This window comes from Chelonia mydas, chromosome 12 (genome assembly GCF_015237465.2).
Source record: "Chelonia mydas isolate rCheMyd1 chromosome 12, rCheMyd1.pri.v2, whole genome shotgun sequence".
In the NCBI taxonomy this organism is placed as follows: domain Eukaryota; kingdom Metazoa; phylum Chordata; order Testudines; family Cheloniidae; genus Chelonia; species Chelonia mydas.
This window is the reverse complement of record NC_051252.2, coordinates 7,465,831-7,478,148: the sequence shown is the minus strand read 5'-3', so window position 1 is coordinate 7,478,148 and position 12,318 is coordinate 7,465,831. Positions and strand designations below refer to the sequence as shown.

The 12,318-nt window shown below is 48.9% G+C and overlaps 1 protein-coding gene across 7 annotated transcripts in view; it reads left to right on the top strand.

The window, feature by feature from the left end:
- The window catches only part of CPNE2 (copine 2), a 153,407-nt gene that overhangs the window by 49,879 nt on the left and 91,210 nt on the right, over window positions 1-12,318 (top strand). The gene's annotated exons all lie outside the window — the stretch shown is intronic.

Genomic DNA, 12,318 nt, shown 5'->3' with positions numbered 1-12,318 from the left:
TGTTCGTGAAGACAGAGGCAAAAAAAGCATTGAATACATTAGCTTTTTCCACATCCTCTGTCACTAGGTTGTCTCCCTCATTCAGTAAAGGGCCCACACTTTCCTAGACTTGCTTCTTGTTGCTAACATACCTGAAGAAACCCTTCTTGTTACTCTTAACATGTCTTGCTAGCTGCAACTGCAGGTGTGATTTGGCCTTCCTGATTTCACTCCTGCAAGCCCGAGCAATATTTTTTTACTCTTCCCTGGTCATTTGTCCAATCTTCCGCTTCTTGTAAGCTTCTTTTTTGTGTTTAAGATCAGCAAGGATTTCACTGTTAAGCGAAGCTGGTCGCCTGCCATATTTACTATTCTTTCTACACATCGGAATGGTTTGTTCCTATAACCTCAATAAGGATTCTTTAAAATACAGCCAGCTGTCCTGGACTCCTTTCCCCCTCATATTATTCTCCCAGGGGATCCTGCCCATCAGTTCCCTGAGGGATTCAAAGTCTGCTTTTCTGAAGTCCAGGGTCCGTATTCTGCTGCTCTCCTTTCTTCCCTGTGTCAGGATCCTGAACTCGACCATCTCATGGTCACTGCCTCCCAGGTTCCCATCCACTTTTGCTTCCCCTACTAATTCTTCCCAGTTTGTGAGCAGCAGGTCAAGAAGAGCTCTGCCCCTAGTTGGTTCCTCCAGCACTTGCACCAGGAAATTGTCCCCTACACTTTCCAAAAACTTCCTGGATTGTCTGTGCACCGCTGTATTGCTCTCCCAGCAGATATCAGGGTGATTGAAGTCTCCCATGAGAACCAGGGCCTGTGATCTAGTAACTTCTGTGAGTTGCCAGAAGAAAGCCTCATCCACCTAATCCCCCTGGTCCGGTGGTCTATAGCAGACTCCCACCACGACATCACCCTTGTTGTTCACACTTCTAAACTTAATCCAGAGACACTCAGGTTTTTCTGCAGTTTCATACTTGAGCTCTGAGCAGTCATACTGCTCCCTAACATACAATGCAACTCCCCCACCTTTTCTGCCCTGCCTGTCCTTCCTGAACAGCTTATATCCATCCATGACAGTACTCCAGTCATGTGAGTTATCCCACCAAGTCTCTGTTATTCCAATCACATCATAATTCCTTGACTGTGCCAGGACTTCCAGTTCTCCCTGCTTGTTTCCCAGGCTTCTTGCATTTGTGTATAGGCACTTGAGATAACTCGCTGATCGTCCCTCCTTCTCAGTATGAGGCCGGAGACCTGCCCTCTCGCGCGCTCCTGCTCGTGCTTCCTCCCGGTAGCCCACTTCCCCACTTACCTCAGGGCTTTGGTCTCCTTCCCCCGGTGAACCTAGTTTAAAGCCCTCCTCTCTAGGTTAGCCAGCCTGCTTGCGAAGATGCTCTTCCCTCTCTTCGTTAGGTGGAGCCCATCTCTGCCTAGCACTCCTCCTTCTTGGAACACCATCCCATGGTCAAACAATTCAAAGCCTTCTCTCCCACACCACCTGCGTAGCCATTCGTTGACTTCTACGATTTGACAGTCTCTACACAGGCCTTTTCCTTCCACGGGGAGTATGGACGAGAAGACCACTTGCACCTCAAACTCCTTTATCCTTCTTCCCAGAGCCACGTAGTCTGCAGTGATCCGCTCAAGGTCATTCTTGGCAGTATCATTGGGGCCCACGTGGAGAAGCAGGAAGGGGTAGCGATCCGAGGGCTTGATGAGTCTCAGCAGTCTCTCCGTCACATTGTGAATCCTAGCTCCTGGCAAGCAGCAGACTTCTCGGTTTTCCCGGTCGGGGCGGCAGATAGATGACTCAGTCCCCCTGAGGAGAGAGTCCCCGACCACCACCACCCGCCTCCTTCTCTTGGGAGCGGTGGTCGTGGAACCCCCAACCCTAGGACAGTGCATCTCATGCCTTCCAATCGGCGGAGTCTCCTTCTGTTCCCTTCCCTCAGGTGTATCATCTAGTCCACTCTCCGCATTAGTACCTGTGGAGAGAACATGAAAACGGTTACTTACCTGTATCTGCGTTGCTGGTACATGGACGCTCCCCTTTCTTCTTCTGGAGGTCACATGCTGCCAAATTTCTTCACCGTCCTCCTGTCCCCACTCCACAGCCTGCTCTGAATCTTCAGAACGTTGTGCCCGTAGAAGCATGTCCTGACATCTGTCCAGGAAATCTTCAGTTTCTCTTATGCAACGCTTACAGCCAATTCTCATTAACTAAACTAAAATTTATTAAAGAGAGTGTGTATTGGTTGAAGGATTAGTACACATACAGACATGAGTACAGTTCTTGAGATTGAATTCATATTAGAGATGGCGAGCGTTATAGTTGCAAAGAGTTCTTTCAGAATTAGTTCATAGGTTATAGTCCAATCTTCATATTCAGGGTGTTTTAGCTTAGGACTGGGATCTCAGCCTTTGGACTTAAGCTTCTCCTGCCTGAAGCATCAAGCAGGTCTGAGATCGAAAGGATTGGGATCAAAAGGTCTTTTATACAGTACCAGGCCTTCTGTAACCGCTCAGAGTCCTTTGGCAAACAATAAGCAACTATGGGGACTTCTGAAGTAGATCCATTTCCTAAGCATCGCTGGTAATCATCCACACAGATTAACATAAGGCAATTGCCCGTTTTCCATTGTTCTCGGGTGCTTTGCTATACATTTCAAAGAGAGACAAACACAGCTATATCCTATGTTTACAGTTCATTTAAATGTTAATATTCCCTTTTGATCTCTGAATCAATAGCTATAGTGACAAACAGGAACTGTCTGCTTACATGCCTAACATATGAGTACACACATACAATTAGTATCCCCTCCAATTTCTAACAATATAGGTTTGTATTTCAAAGTTCTAGCCTATCTACCATAGAGTGGCTCTAATTACCACTCACATGTCTCTAATGGTTGACTCTGTCATTTATCCTGCGGGATGCTTAACCCTTTCTGGCAACACATCACATTTTGTATGAGGTTTGTTGCAATGATATAACAGTGGTAGCAACAATGATCTGCATGGTCCTATTTTAATTGGATCACATTACTTTGTAGCACAGATGAGTAGGCAGCCTGGTCCAGTTGAGAGATGTTCTTCAAAATCTGGAACAACTGGGAGGTGTGATTAGAGGTGTTTGGAGCCGTAAATAACTTCTACAATTAGAGGGATCAATAACCCTGTACAGTTTGGTATTGGAGCACTTCCCTAGCCCCCAGAGGGCCCTTCTGTAATATCAAGACTCAAATAACTAACCCTTTGGGATCAGCTTAACCCAAAAGCTGATGAGGATCCCCTTCCTTGAGCCCCTGGCTTTTTTTCCCCAGCATTGCTCCCCATTAGAAACACAACGGTATGATGTAAATCAAACCAGAATTAACTCAGGAAAGTTGCATGGCCTGTGCTTATGCAGGAAGTCCGACTAAGTGATCACAGTACCTTTATAATCTATTCATCTTGCTGCAGCTTCTCCATAAATGTCACCTTGTTGATCCCTGCTAACTTTTTTTTCTTCCGCACGGTGTATCTCTTTCCCCACCCTGCCAACAACCGGGCTATTTTCTCCGAGCGAGGCTAGCCCCAGGGGCACAGCTCTGTTCCCCTGACCCTCTTCCAGAGGTACTGTAGTGGTGCTAATGTAGAGTTTAAATAACAGTGCTTTTGAGGGTATTAATTTCAGCAGTCTCCCAAACTGAAGTGCTAATCAGGGTCTTTGGCATCCTAATTAAGGCTGTAGCATTTGCTCAGCACAGTCATAGGAGTGGTTTGTTGTTGGCTGGGTTTTGCAAGTTGGGAGAAATTATCCGTGGCCTGGTACCCTGTGCTGGTCTCCTCCACTCACTTTAAACCCATGGATCGGGTCCTCCGGCTGCAGACAGGGTTACTCAGCTCTGCTGCTCCAGGTCTATTGCACGGAGCGAAGCAATGAGGGCAAAATGAGCTCTCTGTGATGTGGTCCACGGGGATTCTGTCTAATCTTGTTACTGAGGCGCCAGTGAAGATCTTATTTAAAAAACAATAAATCAGATGCTAGCAGAAAAACAGGCCCCTCTGGCTTCATGGTTTTGTTGATGCAGTTTGGAATAATACAGAATTCACGCCCAGAATAGGGGCCAGATTCCCTGTGGTTTTCGGCCCCCTTACACCGCTAAAACAGCCTAAAGGGGAAGTGGAATACACCCTATGAATCGGGTGCCCTGGCCAGTATGGAGTTGCTGGAAAGGCTCTTTATCAGCCCTGCTCCCAGCAGAAGGAGCATTTGGGGGCCATTCATAGGGAGACGGGGAGTGTGGCTGGACTGTTCTGTGCTTGGGCTAGTCTCACCTGGCTGATGGGGTCCCTAGGAGGCAATTGCAGCCTGATCATAAATCTCAGTAGCCTTGTGGCTGCTCTGATTTATGCCGGGGTTCTGGTAGATCCCAGCAGCCCGAAATATTACAAGGAGTACGAAGGAGACTTAAATCTGTTTTTGTGCCACCTACTGCCACGTTCCTGTGCCGGGACAGAGGAACAGAGAATCAGGGCCTCGGTCTTTTAGATAGGAGTTGAAATCAAGTGAGTGGATGTAAAAATAGCAGGAGATCTTTTTTTTAATCAAAGACAGGGTTCTGGCAAGCCCTAGCCCAATACCAAATTGAGTAACTCAATATCCAGCCCCAAGAGATCAAAAACTGTCAGGTCCAAAAAAAATTTGAGATTGTCTTAAAAATAATAATTTCTGGTTTCTGACCCTTTAGGGAGCTGTCACTTCACATTTTCAAGCCTTTCTCCACAATCACGAAGGCTGGAAACATACGTTTTTAATTTTAAATGAAAGCTGAGATTCCCGTGCAATCTCCTGATTCTAGCAGCTGGGGGGGTCTAAGAAACCCATCTGATATCATGAGATTTGCGATAAAAATCACAGCAGCTGGCATCGCTGTAAATCCTATTTTCTGCAGGATCAGCTGGCTCCATAGCTTCATTTCCTGTCCCGCACTGTGTAGCGTTGCTCTGAGCTGTTAAAACAGCTGCTGTGTTCCATCCAAGGGGTGACTGCATTTCAGTGGTGGGGGAGAGGGTTTCTGTATGGCTGCATGTGGTTGGTGGAGTGGCCTGTTTTAGGGTTTTGTGCGGCCATCCATCACCATAGTACCTGAGTGCCTTCCTTGTGGGTCAACAGCAGGAGTGAAGTCCCTGGTGTATTTCGTGGGGTCTCTGGCACTCCTCCCTTTTTAGGACAAACCCTCTGCGTGGGTTTTTTAGATTTTATTACTATCCCCTGTGTGTTGGTTGGTAGGGTTTTAACGGGTAGAAATCTGGGGTCCTTCAGTACAGAGCAAAGTTATTAATATTTAGAATTACAGCAGCATCCAGAGTTCTGCATCAGAAACAGGGCCCCATTGTGCTGGATAATACTCCTCACATGTTGCTGATCATTTGATTTTTTCATCTTCCCAGCGGGTGCAGCAGGGAGCTATTTTGAGATAATATTAGTTTACTCCACATGTTTTCCTGGCAATTAAGATGGAATAAGTTACGGCCTCATATAGACCAACTCTGCGTGTATTTTTAGCAAAATTACCATATTTCCATTCTGTCCCTCCAAAAAGGAAAAAAATCTCTCCTACACTGAATACATTTCGGTGGAACTAAAAGGTGTGTCCTTGTTTCCGCTCCTGTCACCTATCTGTTTGTAGCTTTCCATTGTTTGCAGGCCTTCTGTCTACATCCATTACTCCTGATGGAGCCGGTAGTCTTCGTGGTCCATGTGGATGAGTGTTTGTGGCAGGTGCTCTTTAGCAGAAGGACGTGTTTGTCTAGTGGTTAGAGCAAGGGACTGCGAGTCAGGAGAATGTAGGTGTCCTGGTCAGGTCTGTACTGCTCGCTTGTGGACGGTGGGGGAGTCACTCAACCTCTCTCTGGTGTCTGTTTCCCAACTTGCAGAATGGGGATCATGGTGGTCTAATTAATAGGGAGGCAAAATTCCTTCCTTTCTGTGCAGTTCTTTGTGGCCCGCGGTGGGCAAAGGGTTGGTAAGCACCCTAGAAACACAGAGGAGGGAGTGGTGAGTGATAGCGGCTTTCTTAACAACCAAGGAAGCAAAGACAAGTGGTGGGCGATGCTGGAGGTAAAATGAGGAAGGAAACCGCTCCCCTTGTTGGAATAGTATTAAGGGAGGAAGACAGGAGTTTCCCTTGTCAGCTTGAATGGCAACATTCTTTGCCTATTGTATGGAAGGATGGTCTAGTGGTTAGGGGGCTAGCCTGGCACTTGGGAGACCTGAGTTCAATTCCTTGTGTGACCACCTTGGGCTTGTCTATACTTGGAAGTTAGCGCCGACTCAGGTAGGCTGTGACTTGAAAGCACAATGGCTGTCCCTGAATAACTCCGTATGTGGACACTCTTATTCTGGAACAAGAGTGCCCCGTTCCTGTTTCACTTACCCCTCTTTAAACAGGAACAAGGCCCTCTTCTTTTGGAATAAAAGTGTTCACACACAGAGTTGCACAGGGACAGTTAATCAGGAATAACTCTGTAGCTGAGGCCCTCTGTGGCTCGGGTCCTCGTGTGTACACTGGGGCTAATAGCACTGCCCTGGCTCACAGAGGTGTGGTGAGGATACACACAGTAGAGATTGTGAGGTGCTCAGCTACTGTGGTAATGAGGCTGTCCCAAGTACAATTGGGACAGCTGGAACTGGACCTATGAAACTGTCTTGTTCTTGCCTTCTGGGCCATGACCCCCAGGTGACCATCACCAATTGCCTTAGGAGAAGGGGACAGTTTAGTTAACCCCATCCTGTTCCCTCTGCCTCAGTAACCCGGAGCATCCCATAAACCCGTGTGCTGTTTCCTAAGCTGCCTCCTTTCGTAGTGCCATGTGACCCAGTGCAAAGAATTATGGGAGGACTGCACTAGAGGTCGGCAGGTGGCTGATGCCTGAATGTTGGGGGTGGCAGTTTAAAGGAAGAGTTCGCCCGTCCTGCTCGTGTTGGGCTGCTGTGAAGTGACACCGGCGAACAGCGAGAGGAAAGGCTTGGTCGGGGCAGTTAACGAGTGGCCGCTGAATTCATCTGACTCTGACCAACTGATGGTATCGTGCCTCAAAAATCCAGGCCCGGAACGCCAGCCCCAGCTGTGCAAATCTAAACAGTTCTCCCTTTCAGAGGCAGCAGCCGTTGCTGTGTGGTGTACGGCTCCAGGGAGAGCACATGGACCAACGCGCAAAGCATCACCATTTTCCAGCACCTGCAGCCAAGAAAAACAAGACTGGGCTGGAGTCTCAGGAGGCAGCTCTTCTCTAGTCCCTTAAAAGTAGCCCAGTTGGATCAAATCACAGACGTGTGCTTTGTAATAGCTCCAGCCTGGAATAAGAGACGTGAAACAGGAAAAGACCTGTTCGATCATCTTATCCAGCCAGCTGTGTCAGGGCAGGATGGTTCTGTGCACCATGTATTTTGCAGCAATTTATCCAGTTCAGCCTTAAATGCCTTAGTGAGGGTCTGCTTCCCTTGTGATTCTATCCCACAGCCTCGTAGATCTGATAAGAAGTCTCTTAAATCAGCCTAGATTCCCCCTTTTGGGATTCATCCCGGTATTCCTCACTGAGCTTCCTTATACCACTCTCATTCCTCTGCTTCCTGTGCGCTCACATCCTGGAGACCTTTGTAGGTGGTTATCATGTTATAGCCTTCACTTCCCACTTAACAGCTGCTGAGCCAAGCTAGACTTACGTAGCTCTTTGAGTTTCTTCTCTCATGAATCTCACTCTTTAGCTTCCCGGAAGCATTTTTGAGCCTCTTCTCTGAACTTCCTCTAGTTTGTGTCGATCATCAGAGCTGGTTTTGTAGCTAAGGGGCTAGACAGGGACTTGGGAGATTAGGGTTCAATCCTTGACTTGGCCACAAACTTCCAGGGTGTTCACAGTGTTCAAAAGGGAGCTAGATAGATTCATGGAAGACAGGTCCATCTATGGCTATTAGCCAGGATGGACAGGAATGGTGTCCCTAGCTTCTGTTTGCCAAAAGCTGGGATTGGGTGACAGGGCATGGATCACTTGATGATAACCTGTCTATTCATTCCCTTTGGGGCACCTGCCATTGGCCAACGACAGGGGACAGGATACTGGGCTGGATGGACCTTTGGTCTGACCCAGTCTGGCCGTTCTTATGTTCTTAAGGGCAAGTCGCTTCAATCTCTCTGTGCCTTGTTTCCCCCGCTGCACAAATCCGTTGTTTTTCTTAGTCCTTGCCTGCTGAGAGTATCAGCTTTTTAGAGCAGGGTCATTCTCACTATGTTTATATAGTGCCTGGCCCAGTGGGGCTGCAGGGTCAGTCAGGGTCTCTAGGTCTCATTGCAGCAGAGAGAATGTTTCTGATAATGAAGTTCCAAGATTAGAGTTCGCTATCCCCTGGGGGCAGTGCCCCAGCCATGTCAGATGTGTGCAGAGGGACGTGCGCTTTCCTGAGCCATTGGCCACTTTCTGCCATATCACACGTGCAAACCCACGTCCACTTTGCTGTCGTCTGGCTCTCTCATGCTCCATTACTGCTTCCTGTATTTCTCCCTCCCATTGTCAGTGTGTTCAGGTTATTTTTCTGCGTTGAATCTGGTTTTATTTGCTCGTCAACCCCTAGCTTCCTTAATAGGATTTTTCTGTCCTTCCTGGTGTTTGTAACTCCTCTCAGCTTTGGGCCTTGGCCGTTTTTAGCGTACTCCCTCTTCCAGATGAGTGAGGACCTTGTGTAAAACCAGACCCAACATGATCCCCTGCATCTCTCCTTCCCCCAGCGCAGTATGATGTTGTTTGTCTGCAGTCCTTCAACTGGTTGCCAGTCCTTGTGACTGGGCTCAAACGCACACTGGCAGGAACTAAGTTCAAATTCACCTCACAACCCTTGTGTGTGGTGTTCTGGGGCACGCACAGGCACAGGAGAACCAGCCGGTGGAGCCAAGATGCTGTCACTCTCTTCATTCTCAGCCTTTCTAGTAAGGTGAGCTCCGTTGCAGCTAAGCTCGTTAATGAAAACAAAACTTACAGTAGCTTTTTCAGCAGCTAGCTGAGTGGATGCCAGGGTTAGTCCGAGCTTCCAAGCAGGAAGGAATGGTTACATGCTGTGACGGGCAAGGGGACAGCCTTGTGATATGGGCACACGTTTCGGGTACTGTGTAAATATATTCTCTTCTCCCCACCGGATCCAGCCCTTTGAGCTCTCCACGGGGAGTGCTCTCCCAAGACTTCAGGCAGAGTTGTTCATCTCCTCCGGTGACTCGAGGCTGGAATACACTCGTGACAGAACAAGAAGCAATGGTCTCAAATTTTAGTGGGGGAGGTCTAGGTTGGATATTAGGGAACGCTATTTCACTAGGAGGGTGGTGAAGCACTGGAATGGGTTACCTAGGGAGGTGGTGGAATCTCCTTCCTTAGCCGTTTTTAAGGCCCGGCTTGACAAAGCCCTGGAGGGGATGATTTAGTTGGGGATTGGTCCTGCTTTGAGCATTGGGTTGGACTAGATGACCACCTGAGGTCTCTTCCAACCCTGTTATTCTATGATTCTATGCGTGGCGGGACAACATGGCCTCTTGGCCAACAAGAACACCTGGCACTGGTAACCCAGAAAGGGCCCAAGTGACCAGTCAATGCTAATGCTGCTTCCCAATTACCCTTTTAAAACTGTGGGAACTTGCAAGGGGCGAAATGGCCAGTCTGTCCAAAAAGAAAAGATTAAAAAGCCCTGTGTTTGAGCCCTAGAGAAGGTGAACTGGGGTCCACGGAGAACTAAGGGGCCCTTTCATATTCCATAAGCCCTGTTCAGTTAGGAGATGGGGAGAAGGGGACTGAAGCCGAGTGGCTAGCGGTTGGGCGTTTGGAAAGAGGAGGAGAGTTTGGCTTCATTGACAACTTCACAACGAGACAAACATCAGCCGAAGCTTTCTCCCCGCACTTGGCTGGTCTAGGGGGTTGTCTGCATGCCCTCTGCTGGCCCCGTCCCTAGTTCTCTCTACCTCAGATCATGGACACTCCAGCCACTCGTCCAGCCTGGTTAGAGCTAACGGATAGCTCAGTGGTTTGAGCATTGGCCTGCTAAACCCAGGGCTGTGAGTTCAATCCTTGAGGGGGCCATTTGGGGCAAAAATTGGGGATTGGTCCTGCTTTGGGCAGGGGGTTGGACTAGATGACCTTCTGAGGTCCCTTCCAACCCTGATATTCTATGATTCTATGAAGTCAAATCACCTGGGTCAGCAGTAAGGAGACTACGCAAAAGAACTTTAGCCTGGTTTCTAGAAGCTGCCTCCCTGTTAAGAGATCTAGAATTTGTCCCCTTCTTATTCCATTACTTAAGGCCCTTGGTCATAACAGCCCTTCTGGCTGCTGGAGAGCAGTGCAGGGTTGTTCTGTGCCTGCCAGTCTCCCCAGTGCACTGAGCCCAGGATGCTCAAGGCTTGGCTTGTGACCAGCTATTTCCTATGCTCAGGCAGTGCCTTTGGACATCAGATCAGGCCCCCTTTTTTCTGCTGCTGTTATACGTGTGCCTTAGTAACAGGCAGATGTAAAAAGCTTGCGTGATGGGAGGGGAATTCTGACTTGGGCGTGCATGTAACCCAGAGCTTAGCACAAAGGTGACAGTAATTCCAGTGCAATGTAATTGCACAGATCAACAAAAAAGATACCATGCTCTTTCCTTTAAAAAGGGACCCGTCTCCCCTCCTTTCTGCTGCAGGAGCAGCCAGCGCACCAGTCTCTGGGTTAGTCACGTGTTGGCTTAGGAGCAAGCTATACACATTTCTTACACGGCACCTTTGTATCCAGGTGATGAGTGTTAAGGCCAGCATGGTCAAAGTTGGCACCCAAAATAAGTGGCAGCTTCTTAGCGCTTCTGAAGATCAGGCCACTTATTGTCGGTGCCCAAATACAGATCTAGGTTCCCTTCTGTAACGGCTAGACCACATCTAGATTTGCTGTGAAAGGCAGGCTTATGTCCCAGTAGGTTGCACTGGGGCTGCTCCCATCCTCAGCCTGCTATGAAGGTAACAATACATTGGAAGCTGTTCTGGGCCAAGCGCTGGCTAGCGCACTGTGTAGGGTGGACCAGGGTGGGTTTCTAGAGGGCTGTTGAGAATGTCCCTTCCAGAGTGAAGGGCCAATCTGCTGCAGGCGCTGTGCTGGGCACAGCACTCACCCACAGAAGGAGGTAAAGGCAGCCTCATCTGCCAGGTACATCCTAATGTTCCACTGATTTCTAAGTCATGTGGGGGTGCCAAAGGGCTGCCGCAAAAGAGCAGCTGTGGTAGAGAACCAGCAGCAGGAAGGTGACGGAAAATCTGTTTCCTTTCAAAGATTTTCAGTTTGAAATACCGTCAAGGCGTGGACATGAAGTCCAAACAACACCGCACAAGGCGCAAGTCGACCAGCTAGAAAGTGACACCTGCTGCTTTAATATGTAGCTACATCTATCCAGTTCCCCCCCACCCGCCACCTTCGAAAGGATCCCTCGTTCACCCTACCTCAGTCTCTATTGTTAAGAGCGGGATATTTTGGACAGCAAACCTCAGTGGCAGTACTTGAGACTATCAGCCTTGCCAGCCTTCTCCTGCTAGCATATTGTCCTTCGTCGTGCTGGGCTAAATCCATGGGCATTGAGTGTAACGTGTTTATTTTGTGGCAGCCCTGGAGAATAGAAGCCAGAGGAAACATGGAGGGCTCTGCGCCTCTGGCTCCGAGTTTGGAAGAACCTGTTGCTTGTTTGTGTTGTCGCTGCTTTTGGCAGAGACTTTCTGGCTCCTAGGTTGGACCTTAAGTAGCTTGGGCCCGACTTGAAAACATCTAGGATGTTCGAGAGCATCTCTGGCCACTGACACAGGCTGATGCTCTGTTTCCAGGCACAGCTGAGGTAATCGTCCGAGTGGGTTAAGTACACAACTGTACACCCACTTGGGGTGAAATGCCTCAGGTGAGGGAGCCCAGTGAAAGGCCCTCCGTGCCGCTGAAGCCCTTAGACAAGGGGGCCTGGCTGAGCACATGTGCTATGGAGACCCCTGCATCTGCTGTTATGGAAGGGCTTTCTGTGTCAGCCCCTCCTAGGCCAGCGCAAAGGGCATAGGTGGGGGAGGACCAGGTTTCAGGAGGCATGAGATGTACATTGATCCTTTGGCCCTCGTGGAATGTGCAAATCGGGCCTGTCCCAAAGCCCTCTGATGTCAACGCAGAGAGTCTTACAGGCGTCAATGAGCTTTGGATCAAGCCCATAGCATGGAGCAGAGGCCCTGTGGAGGGAATGCACTGCAGCCCTGTGCTTTGGCCTCAGGACCAGAGCAGGATTTCACCACCTCCACCCTCTGCACTTCATCCTCATGA